Source organism: Phascolarctos cinereus, unplaced genomic scaffold, assembly GCF_003287225.1.
Source record: "Phascolarctos cinereus isolate Bilbo 61053 unplaced genomic scaffold, phaCin_HiC Scaffold_5;HRSCAF=322, whole genome shotgun sequence".
Lineage (NCBI taxonomy): Eukaryota > Metazoa > Chordata > Mammalia > Diprotodontia > Phascolarctidae > Phascolarctos > Phascolarctos cinereus.
In genome coordinates, this window is record NW_027555958.1 from 39,817,341 (window position 1) to 39,830,652 (window position 13,312).

The window sequence follows — 13,312 nt, forward strand, 5'->3', positions numbered from 1 at the left end:
CGCATTCTCTCTCTCTCTCTCTCTCTCTCTCTCTCTCTCTCTCTCTCTGTGTGTGTGTCTGTCTGTCTCTGTCTGTCTCTGTCTCTCTCCGCCTCTCTTTCTGTCTCTGTCTTTCTCTCTCCCCCCCTTTCTTCCCCTCTCTTTCTCACTTTCTCACTCCCCTCCTCTCTGTCCTTCCCCCACCCCTTACAAAGGAGCAGCTCAGAACCTGAGGCAACAGATAAAACATTCGAACATTTTTATTTCAATGCTCATCTTTTTTAATAGCCCTCTTCTACCAATGCTGTTCCACGCCTGCAATCACAGAACACGACAATCTCCGAAAAATTGAAAATAAGCATCAACCAGAAGGCAGTAGAGAGGTGCATGATGGGTATGAGTGGACTGCAATACCTATTAAACAAGCAATGAGAGTGGAGGACGAGAGTGAAAATTGTCACAGAAGAAATGTAGGAGTGAGGAAGAGGAAATGGGCATTAGGTATAAAAGTATATGATCACCAAAGGAAAGACCATGTCCTCCATGCAAGAGAAGGTGAAGAAAGCCCCTAGCATGTTGAGCCCAGCCTGAGACACACAGCTATGGGAGGACATGGGAAAGAACTTCGCAGGCTACTCAATTTGTACCAATAGGATCATACATCTAGTACGATTCTTGTTTTTTACAGAAAGGGAAACTGTGCCTATGTAGCCTGAGTGACCATGTAGCCAAAGTTACACAGGTTGTGAGTGACCTTGGATTTGAACCTAGACCCTCTCACCTAGAGTCAGTGTTCTTTCCACTACACCAGTGAGGTCATTGAGCCTTTGTTATGTTTGAGGAGTTACTAATGGACAGGATTTGCCCTAATATAACTTAGAAGAGAGCAAGGTCAAGGGTTCTAAAATGTTTTTTTTAAGGCTTACAAAGTGCTTTTCTCCACCCTAAGAATGATTATCTCCTTTTACAGAAAAGAAAACTGAGGCTCAGAGCAGGTAAGTGATTTATCCAGGATGATACCACTAGCAAGTGTAAGAACCAGGAGTCAAATTCAAGCCTGTACTGATTCCAAATCCAGTGTTTTTTCCACTACCCCACACTACATCTCTGTTCCAATTGTGGTGAGGTGCCCTAGTCTCTCTCCTGAACTCCACTCCCATAGCACTTGAAACCAGGAGTGGATATCTCTGACTGCTGCATATCTCTATCTGGATGCCCCATCAATACCCGAACTTGATATGTCCAAAACAGAACTCCCGTTTTTCTCCAAGCGATATAATTTGATAAACATTTATTAAGTGCCTACTATGGGACACAAATAAGAAAAAGAAAGACAGTCTTGTCCTCAAAGAGCTTAGAATCTAATTGGGGAGGACAATACACAAAATAAAGCTAAAAGAAGGGACCCAGAGAGTATTCAGTTTGAGGGCATGATGATGGTGGTGATAGTGATGGTGATGGAGGTGGAGGAGGAGTCAAAACTGAGCAGAGCAGCAGGTGGCAAATAAAGAGATGGCTGGAATTTTGAGCCTCTATAAAGAGAGGCTATGGGAGGAATTTTTTTAGGCCTGTTAGTCCTCCAATCAGAGGGTCGGAAGCAACTTAGGGCACTGATGAAGTGTGAGTACCAACACTGAAGCAATACCCATGATGATGATGGAGTAGAAACCTATCTGAGCAAGTGGTGATTGTTCTTACCCATCTCTCCTATTAACTTCTTAAGTGTTTTTTTTAAAGAAACCACTACTCTTTCATTCATCCAGACTTACAATTTATACTTCTGGCACATAGGAAGCACTTAAAATGCTTGTTGAATGTAGGCAAATCTCTCAGATTATAAATTGCGGAAAAGGTATGTGGCTCTACATAGGTGAAGGGAGTTTCCCCATCTTGGAATCTCCTATGCCAGTGATGATAGGTCCAATTCCTATCTCTTACCTAATTAGAGAAGTTATTGAATCTCATTGAGTAAAGAAGAAGCAAGATTTGCAACAGATGTTGGTACCAAAGTGCAGAATTGAAACTGATGAAGAGAGATTATCCATCCACCTGCCCAGAAGGGTCTACAAGAGCATGCCTTTGCTTGTGCACCTCAAGGTCTTTGCTCATGCCTTCCCCTTCATCAGGAATTCCTTCCCCATAAATCTCTATCAAAATCCTATCCATTCTTCAAGACCAAACTCAGAAGGCAATATCCTGAGCCTCCCACCTAGAAGTGATCCCATACCTCTGAACCCCCAGAGCACTTTTTTGGTGCCTCTCTGGCAGTATGCTTAATATTGTACTTGGCGTTATGGATATTTGTGAACATATCTTATCTCCCTACTAGTCTATAAGCTTTTCAAAGCTATCTTGTTCATTCTTACAGCAATCAATGAATCAGCAAGCACTTATTAAGTGCCTACTATGCATGAGGGCACCATGCTAAGTACAGGAGAAAGGAACTGGACCTCTGATTTCATTGGTACAGGGAATTATGAGATGAGGAAATTCATCAAAGTAGAGGTGCTACTTGAACCCATAGGCACTAATGGAATCAATGAGATAGAATGTAGAAAGGGAAAAAGAAAGAGCTTAGGACAAAAGCCTTACCAGATGCCCATGGGTTATAGGTGGGAAACGAATGATTATTCAGCATTTGTTGTTGTTCAGTAGTTTCAGTCATGTCCAGCTCTTTGCGACCCCATTTGAGGTCTTCTTAGCAGAGATACTGGAATGGTTTGTCACTTCCTTCTCCAGCTCATTTTACAGATGAGGAGACTGAGACAAACTGGGTTAAGTGACTTGCCCAGGGTCACACAGCTAGTAAGTATCTGAAGCTGAAACTCAGGAAGATTGATCTTTCTGACTCCAGGCCTGGCACTCTATCCACTGTACTACCTAGCAGCCCATTCTTCAGCACAGGAGACTGAGAAGGAGCAAGAGCAGTGAGTGACATGGAAGCCAAGAGAGAAGAGAGTGTAGTAGGAGGATATGAAGGAGGCCAATAGCTTCAAACAGTTTCAAAGGATAAAAGACATGTCAAGAAGAAGCAGAACCGAGAAAAGCCATTGGCATCAGAGCCAATGTGGCATAGCATATCCACTTTGCTGAAATATCCATTTTGCTGAACCTGGCATCAGGACAACTTACATTCAAATCCTACCTTGGACACTTGGTGACTGCAAAACTCTGGGCAAGTCACTTAACTGTTCAGGCCCTCAGTTTCCTCATTTGTAAAATGAAGTGGCCATATTTAAAGTCCTCTAAAGTATATTCTAACTCCAAATCTATGATCCTAACATTGTATGATCCAGCAGAGACAAAACTCATGATAACTTTAGAGAGAGGAGTGGCTATGTGGTGCCATAGTGCACAGGGTGATGGGCCTGGAGTCAGAAGACGCCTCTTCCCGAGTTCAAATATGGCCTCACACAAGTAACCCTGGGCAAGTCATTTCATCCTGTTTGCCTCAGTTTGCTCATCTGTAAAATGAGCTGGAGAAGGAAATGGCAAACCACTCTAGTGTCTTTACCAAGAAACACCCCCAAAAAATGGTATCACAGAGAATCAGACATGACTGAAAAACACCTGAACAACAAAATCCTTTGAGAGAGAAGTTTCAATTGAGTGATGAAGTTGGGAACCAGATTGCTAAGGGTTTAGAAGAGTGTGAAAGGAAAGGGGAAAGAAGCAATAAATATTGAGCTTTGCACATAGTAGGCACTTAATAAATGATTGTTGTACTGCATTTGATTAACTGGTAAGCTAGGAAGAAAAAATATATATAATCCTATGTGAATGAGTTTCTTCAGACCAGGAACATGAATAAGAGGCTAGTGGTTTCCACAATGCTTAGGTTTCCTTTTTCTATCTTCCATTGATCATGTGGACATGGGCTAGGGGTGGTGGATGAGGATAAGATGAAGGGAGAAGCTTTCTGCTTTTCTCATCAATTTAACCTGGAAGGATTAAAACAACATGTTACAATTTGTTTTGAAGGCCTATAGTACATTGGGAGGACTGATCGTGAACGTAGGACCATAGCTTTAGACCTGAAATGGACCTTAGAGGTCATCCCCATTTTACAGTTTGAAGAAATTGAGGCCAGGAAAGGCTGTATACCTTGTACCCATTCAAAGAAATAGTAAATGTCAAAGCTAGGTCCTCTAACTCCAAATCTTTCTTGGTAGAGAAGTGGAGGGGTACAAGCAGATAACAGAGCATTAATTGAAACATGCAACATGTCTGTTCATTTTCTTTACTTGTATTTCTTGTTTGCCAGGGAGAGCTCTGGTAGTGGGTAGGAAAGGCTATCAGAAAAAAAGAATTGTAAAAAAAAAATACAAAAACCCAAAACATCAAAAAAAATTGTGAGAGAAATAAAGGAATACTTTTTGTTTGTTAAAATCTGCAGTGGAAAGATTCTAAGTAGAAAATTACTCAATTCCAAATTGAATGTTGTTATTCCCAGTGGAGGCTAGTGAGGAAAGGCTGTGAGCAGTAAGCAAATGATGGGGGCTCATACCAACATGCTTGGACTTCCTTCCCATCCAGAGTGATTCATGTTAAGCTGGACAGCTTGTCTATACATCACATTAAAGGGGGAGAAGTAAATAAGTCCATTAGCCCCGCATAGACTGTGCTTATTATTTTATTTATTAGTATTTACTTTCCCCCCCCCCCCAGTATATTTTGGGAGTTGAGACATGAACCTATTCTAGATGATAAATGACAAATCAATACAATTATTAAATGAACTGAAAGAGCAAAAGATAGACGGGAACACCACCTGGAGCTGCAGGATGGGAGGGAAAGCAGGAGCAGGGGTGTTAATGAAGGAGGAAGGGAAGAAGATGCTACAGCTCTCACCTCTTCATCACTCAATCAACAAGCCTCTGCTGAGCACCTAGAATAGACCCAGCACTAAGTTAGGCACTGTGGGGGGATGTCAAGAAGAATAAGACGCCATCTTCACCCTCCAGAGCACAGGAGACAAGACCGGCACACACAAAATGCCTTTTATTCTGACTGGAAGAACTCAGAGATCTGATCCAATTTCCTCATTTAACGGCTGGATGGAGCAGCTCAGAATAGCGGAAGGAGTCCTGGATTTCTTATCAGAATTTCTGTGTTTGGAACCCGGTTCTGCCTGGGCCATAGTTTCCTCCTCTTTCCTGTGAAGGAGCTCTACTGCATGGTGATGATGATAAGCTAACATTGATACAGTGCTTTAACGTCTGAGAAGGGCTCTACAGGCACTATTGGTTTTGAGCTCTGAAGTCCCTTCAAGCTTTAAAACCCTATGTTGCTGTAAGTTGAGACCCAGAGAGGGCCTGAGACTTGTCAAGGTCACACAGCTGGTTGGTGTCCGATGCAGACAAGACCTCTTACTCCCGGGCCAAGGCTCTTTCCTTGTTCTTATTCTGCCTCCCTGGGATCACAGATTTCAAGCCATAAGGGACTTTAGAAGCTTTGAGTTCACCCTCCTCATTTTACAAAGGTTAAGTGATTTTTTTTTCCCCAGGGTCACCCAGCTAGTCATTGTCTGAGACAGGTTTTGAACCCAAGTCTCCCTGACTCCAAGTCCAATGCCATTTCAATGTGCTGCCTTTCTAATAAGACAGAGTCTATTTAAGCCTGAAATTGTGTGGTCCATATACTCAATGTTGAGGGAGTTCAGAGCACTGAGGTCAGAGCTACTGCTCTCTCCCCTTCATCAAACAATGAATACACCTTTACTGAGCACCTAGAATAGACTCAGCACTAAGTTAGGCACCATGAGGGGATGTCAAGAAGAGTAAGGCACCATCTCCACCCTCCAGAGCACAGGAGCACTGTTTCTCAGGCTTCCCTCCCCAAGAGAAGAGAGAGACTGAGGCAGAGAATGTCAGATCTGGAAGTGACCTTAGCCATCTTCCGGCCTATTCCCCTCATTTTATGAACTAAAAGACTGAGACCCAGAGGTACCTTAAACAAAGGATGGAAAGTAACTCCAAAGGACCAGACCTGATGTTATTGCTCTTTTTTTTTAGGCAATTGGGTTTAAGTCACTTGCCCAGGGTCACACAGCTAGTAAGTGTTAAGTGTTTGGTCTGAAGCCGGATTTGAACGCAGGTCCTCCTCACTTCCAGGCTGGTGCTCTATCCGCTGCACCACTTAGCTGCCCCAACGTCATTGCTCTTGACCACCAAGAGTCCTCCATGATTCGTCTGGCCCATCTCTATGCCAAAGCAATGCCCCCATACTCTACCTTCCCTTCTTGCCCTAGCTATAAGCAAATCAATCCTGCCATTCCTAGAACAATTGCTGGACTAATCCTTGTGACTTCCCAGACCAGATTATCCTTCCCCGGCTACCATTCCCTTCCATGTTAATCTTCTCCCAGCAGAATGAAAACTACTAGAAGGCAAGGATTGCTTTGGGGGGTGTGTGTGTGTGTGTGTGTGTGTGGTGTGTGTGTGTGTGTGTGTGTGTGTGTGTGTGTGATTAGCATGGTACACAGTAAACTATTAATACATGCTTTATCGTTCATTCATCCACCTTCACTTAAGTACTGCGGCAGGATGGGAAGTGTCAGTGGCGAAGAGAAGGGTGAGGAAGAGGAGAGAAGCTTCAGAGGACAGAGTAGCTAGACTTGGCAGGGAGCTCAGAACATGCCTGCCAAAGGGCCAATAAATAGAAGGGTGGAAGCAAGGCCCCATGATGAGGACTGGATTGAGTTTCTCATTTAGCAGAGGCACCGTAAAGAGCGAAGAACACTGGTTTTGGAGTCAGAGGGACTGGGTTCAAATCCTACCAAAGTCACTTCTTGCTGAGTGTCAATGTATAGCAACATTCGATTTTAGAGTACGTTAGAGTCCATCCATTTATAGCTCCTTCATCCTACAGAGGGGGAAACTGAGTCATCAAAGGGCTTTAGAGGTCACCCATTTATAGCTCCTTCATCCTACAGAGGGGGAAACTGAGTCATCAAAGGGCTTTAGAGGTCACCCATTTATAGCTCCTTCATCCTACAGAGGGGGAAACTGAGTCATCAAAGGGCTTTAGAGGTCACCCATTTATAGCTCCTTCATCTTACAGAGGGGGAAACAGAGTCATCAAAGTGCTTTAGAGGTTATCCATTATAGCTCCTTCTTCCTACAGAAGAGAAAACTGAGGGTAGAGCTAGTAAGTAAAAGAGCTGGGTTTTGAAACCTGGACTTATGAATCTAAAGCTAGCATTCTTCCTGCCATTCCAAGTGCACAGTTCACTTCCTCCATAGTTACATGAGGCTCTGTGGGCCTCAGTTTCCTCACCTGTATGTGGCATCTCCAGAGATATTTCTTTAATTCTCACTCACATTTTGTGCCAGGTCCTCAGAAAGCAGCTGTTTACTATTCTCTGGTTTCTAGGGATAACCCTGAGGATCTGGGTCTCTAGGAAACAGACCCAAAGAAAGGAAGTGATTTGCCCAAAAATTACAAAGCTGGTAAATATCGCAGCCAAAATGTGAACCTGGGCTACTTTGACTCTAAACCCAACATTCCTTCCACAATACCATGATCCTTCCTGAACAGCCTAATCTTGAAGATCCTGTCTACATCTAAATTATCTTACTCCCTAATTCCATGAATCCTCCCAAAATTACAGATAAGATCATAATGCTAGAAGGAAGCTTGGAGATCATCTAATCAGGATTCAAACCCAGGTCACTTGAGTACAAATCCAGAGATTTGCCAATGTATCACAGGTCATCACAGCATAATGTAAGATAACAATACACACTACCATACAGGACAACACAAAACAGCAAATACAACACAAGTACAAGACAATATAACATAACAAATATATATCTTAACACAACTCAGTATAACACAACACAATATAATACAGCAAACATTTGATGAGGAATAGAGGCACAATCCTTATCTGGACTGATCCCGGAACAAAGACCTCTCCCTCTGTGTTCAGTAATATAAAAGGTTTATCTATCTCCAGATAAACAGGGCAAAAAGAACCTAATAGACTTCCCCTCTGACACATAAGCTCCTTTGCAGTGGTTGCATATGGTCTTAGATGATTTTGCTGTGTTGATTGGTTTGGTGGATTATTTTTCTTTAAAAAATTTCTTTATTATATTGTATGGCTGTCTGAGAGAGGAGAGGAAGGATTCAGAGGGAAATTAAGAAAAGAAAAGGGGGAGGGGAAGGGAAGGGAAGGGAAGGGAAGGGAAGGGAAGGGAAGGGAAGGGAAGGGAAGGGAAGGGAAGGGAAGGGAAGGGAAGGAAGGGAAGGGAAGGAAGGGAAGGGAAGGGAAGGGAAGGGAAGGGAAGGGAAGGAAGGGAAGGGAAGGGAAGGGAAGGGAAGGGAGGGGAGGGAGGGGAGGGAGGGAGGGGAGGGAGGGGAGGGGAGGGGAGGAAAATTAAAGAAAGAGAAACCAACAGACTCCATCAACCTGGCCTCCTGGTCAGGGGCTGCCTCTCCAGACGTACCAGCCTATGGGGATGTTCCTCTGATCAGCGGGGGTTGGACTGAACTCTCCCTCAAATGGTTTGAATAAGCTCCCACCTGCAGGCTGACCTCTGTCTCTGTTTGAAGTTAATTTAGCAGCAACCCAAGGTTCTGGGTGGGTGAGCTCTGGAGGGGGTGTTCCTTGACAGGTGGATTTGCAGTTGGCAGAGTGCCAGGTGGAAAGAAAGGAGAAGAAACTGGACTCCTGCCTCCTACTGCTAAAGAAGCACTCACTCCTCTGCCTTTGGCCAGGCACTGTCCACCTACAAAAAGAGACCTCAGCACTTGCTTCTGAGTTGGGCAGCAGAGTGAATGCAAAGGCTATGAGGCAGAGATTCAGAAATCCTAAGTTCTAAGACCAGTTTGCCAGACTGCCTCACTGTCTGACTTCAGGCCTTTCCCTCCCTGAGTTTCAGTTTCCTAATCTATAGAAGAAATGGGATAGAATATGTAAAGTACTTTACAAACCTTAAAGGAATATATACATGTATATATACATATGTGTGTGTATACACACACACACACACACACACACACACACACACACATATGCTATTACAATTGGGAGTACTGGGCTGGAAAATCTGTAAGATTCTCTAAGTGATCTCCAGGAACTGGGAAGGAAAGAGAAGAGAATAAGCATTTGTAGAGACCTACTATGTGCCAGGTACTGTACTAAGTGCTTTTTACAAATATCTTATTTAATCCTCACAACAACTCTGGAAGGCAGGTGCTATTCTTATCCCCACTTTACAATTGAGGAAACTGAGGCAAATGGTGGCTAAGTGACTTGCCCAGGGTCACACAACAGTAAGTGCTTGAGGCCAGATTTGAATTCAGGACTTACTAGCTTCAGTCCCAGCACTGTATCTGGAGACTGGGTAAAGTAAGGGTATGAGAAGGAATTTACTCCTTTCCTTTAGATTTTCTGAGAACGGAGTATACCAGGCTCATGTGTAAGAACCATCTTCTGGGGGATTCTGGGAGGAAGTAGAAATCAGTAAAATACGTGTGATGGGGTGGAGAGGCTGGGCTACAAATGTGTCAGTCAGTCAGTCAACAACCATTTATTAAGTGACTGCTATGTGTCAGGCACCATGCTCCAAACTGGGGGTACAAATAAAGGCAAAAGACAGCATCTGCTCTCAAGGATCTCAAAGCCCAGTGGGGGCAATGACATGCAAACCCCTATGTGCAAATATAGGAGAGGATAAATCAGAGATAACCAACAGAGGGAAACCATAGGAATTAGCAGTGATCAGGAGAAGATTCTTGGAGCAAGTGGAATTTTATCTGGGACTTGAAGGAATCCCTAAGGGCAGGAGGAGTTGATGAAGAGGGAGAGTATTCCAGAAATGGAGAGCATCCAGAGAAGATACTTGGAGCTGAGAGATGGAGGATTTTTCCTGAGGAGCAGCAAGGAGGCTGGTGGGTCACTGAATGAAGAAGATGTGGACGGGTATAAGGTGTGAAGTGATCGGAAAGGTAGAAAGGGATCAGGTGATGGCAGGCTCCAAAGTCCAACAAAAGATTTTATGTTTGGTCCTGGAGGTAATAGGGAGCTACTAAAGTTTATTGAGGCAACTAGGTGGTGGATAGAGTGCCTGTCCTGGAGTCAACATGCATTTGGATTTTGGACACTCTCTAGAGCTTGTCAAATAATGTGTATATTTAGGACAGATAGTACATATTTACAAAGAGCTGGGCCTAGAGCTGAATAAGAGGAGGAGAGTGGGCCAGATTGCTTTCAGGAAATCATAAAGCTCTTTTTCCAATCCCAAGCTTCCCGTGAAAGCAAAGGCCTATCTTTTCAATACATTTTACCAGTGTGACTACAAGGTGGTGAGATGCATCGTCTCCAAACAATGTGGGCATCACACAGAAAGCAATGAAGAAGAGCATGGTGGGTATGAACAGCAACATTTAGCCAGCTAAGAACTTTAAAGAGTAGGAGTAAAGGATGTTATCAAGAAACAAAATGGTAGTTGGTTTTTTGGGGGGGGTTTTTAGGCAATTAGGGTTAAGAGATTTGCCCAGGGTCACACAGCTAGTAAGTGTTTGGTCTGAGGCCAGATTTGAACTCAGGTCCTCCTGACTTCAGATCTGGTGCTCTACCCACTGCGCCACCTAGCTGCCTCCTATTTGTTTTTTTAAAAGATAAGCTGGTCATGTCACAGAGAATGAAATGAGGATAGTCTGAGTCCTCTAGTGTCACCTTCCTCCAACAAATTGCAGTGAACCCCCTGGGTAAACTTTGGACAAGAGTCATACAAAATGGGCAGACATGACTGGGTTGTAATCTGCACTGAAGAAACTTCTGAAATGATGAGATCCCATTCCATTTGGAAGTATTTGAGAGTAAGCAAGCACATAGGAATTTTTTTTTTCCAGAGAAGATTTCCTGATATCTCATTCATGGCGGCCATCTACTTCACTGACACCTGACCCCAGATATTGTGCTGTGTTTTCCTCTCCCAAGGAGAAGATTTCAGGGACTCTCCAATGGTCCTGAGAAACAAACTAAAATATTGACCCAAAGAGAAGGAAGGAGAAAGATGGAAAAGAGGGTTCAGCAGGCTAATAATCAACCAGCCAACCCAAGTGGCCTGGGGCTTCTTAGTTTGGTCTTTTCTTTCTTGCCTGGACCAACTGCCTCAGACAGTGGAGGAGAGGAAGAAGAAGAAAGGGAGAGAATAAGAGAAAGAAAAGCAAATATCTCTGAAGCAGCAGGAGTGAGAGTCAGAGAGGGAGAAATTAGAGACATAGAAATAGAAAGAGAAAGACAAAGAGACAGAGATGGAGAAAACAGAAGGAAAAGCCAAGACAGAGACAGAAAGAATGAGAGAGAGGAAAAGAGAGAATGAAAGAAAACAAGGGAGAGAGAGGAAGAGAAAAATGAAAAGAGAGAGAGAAAGTGAGAAGAAGAGAAAGAAGGAGGAGAGAGAGAATGAGAGGAAGAGGGAGAGAGAGGAAGAGAAAGAATGAGAGAGAACAAGGGGAGAGAGGGAGAGAGAGAGAGAAATGAAAAGTGAGAGAGAGTGAGAACAAGGGAAAGAAGGAGGAGAGAGAGAATGAGAGGAAGAGGGAGAAAGAGAAAGAGAAAGAATGAGAGAGAACAAGGGGGGAGAGAGAAAAGGAGAGAGAGAGAGAGAGAGAGAGAGAAAGAGAGAGAGAGAGAAAGAGAGAGAGAGAGAGAGAGAGAGAGAGAGAGAGAGAGAGAGAGAGAGAGAGAGAGAGATGAAGGCAGTGAGGTACACTGAAAAGAAGCTCCAGGTCTGGAGTCAGAGGGCCCAGGTTCAAACTTGTCTCTGTTCCCTAGTCCCTGGCATGCCTTTGACCTCATCACTCCCCATCTCTTCCCTTCGATATCCCCATCTATAAAAATGAAACGGCTGGACCAGGGATCTCTAACGTCCCTTCCAGCTCTAAATCCTGGGTGACCTGGAGAGACAAGGACAGAAAGAGAAAGATGAAAAGCTGTTTGCCTTTTGTTGGAGATGCTTGTCCCGGAGCTGGAAAAGCAGGGCCAGTGGGAGGTAAGGGGAGGGCCATAGAGGGCCCCAGTTAAAGCATTAGGTACCTGCACTGCAGCTTCATTTGAGCCAGGGGGGCCATAAAGCCTCTTAGAGGTAAATTATCTCCCTGTGAGGCAAGCCTGGGCCCCCAGTGGAGGAGGATGATTACTGCTGACAAGTTTGTTTTATTCTGGTGTTTTGTTTTTTTTTAATGTCTCTGTGTTAAAGGCTCCAAGTCCAGCTGCTGGCTTGTGCTGCTGCTGAATAACCCATCCAGATGCACTGATAGACACAAGAAAATCACACTGCTTTGATTCCCTTTGGGAATTAGAGACTTCCTCCGAGAATGGCCAAGGGAACAAACTGGGCTCTGGGGTGGGCTGGGGTGGGGAGAGACAGAGAGGATTGAGGGAATCATGGGATGAAGATGTGGGTTGCAGAGAATATCAGAGCTGGAGAGGATTTTAGAGGTCACCCCTCTCCCCATTTATGGAAAGGGAAACTGAGGCTCTAAGTGGGAAAATGCCTTGTCTCACTCAGTCAATGAAGGTAGTAATTAACAGAGCCAGATTTGAACACACATCCTCATATTCCAAGCCATCTAGCTGTGATGGGGGGAGGCGACCAATAGATCAGCACCTCAAGTGATGGACAGTGGCACCTCCCATGTAGCTCCATGTGGGTCACAGAGAGAATTATACCTAACCACTCACTAGGAGGAGAGGGGAACTTCTCTGATTGGTCCCTAGTTACCAGGGTCACTTCCTGATAATTACTTGACTGAGGCCCGAGAGAATGGACCCTTATCCGAGGAGTCACATTCTCTGTGGTCTGTAAGAATGAGTTAAGAAACAATTTACTCCTGAGACACTTTAAAGGTATTTTCTGTACCCTGAACTTCCATAACAGAGTATAAAAAAGGAGTGAGGGGGGATTTCTCTCACGACCACCACCACCTAAGCAGGAGGAGCAGCGGTGACATACTGCTGAAGCATGTGGCAACGGGAGGCATGTACTTGAACTCTGCTCCAGAAGAAAATTCCAGGACACTGTGGTTCCTGAATACTAACCTCCTATGTAAAAAAGGAAAGATTTTGGTCCAAGCCTTGTAATCTTATCAGGTTGTTTTGAGGAGTCATTAAGTTAATCAGAGAAACCCTGTTCAACTTCTGTTACACAGTGCTCATGCACCAATTCTACCTTGCACTTAATCCTACTTCTTCAGGTTACAGATGAGGAGACTGAGGCCAAGAAACAGGAAGCGGCTTTTCCAAAGGTAACACAGGGAATCAGTGGGAAAACTGAAGCTGGAGTCTAGGTCTCCTGAGACCTAGTCCAAGATG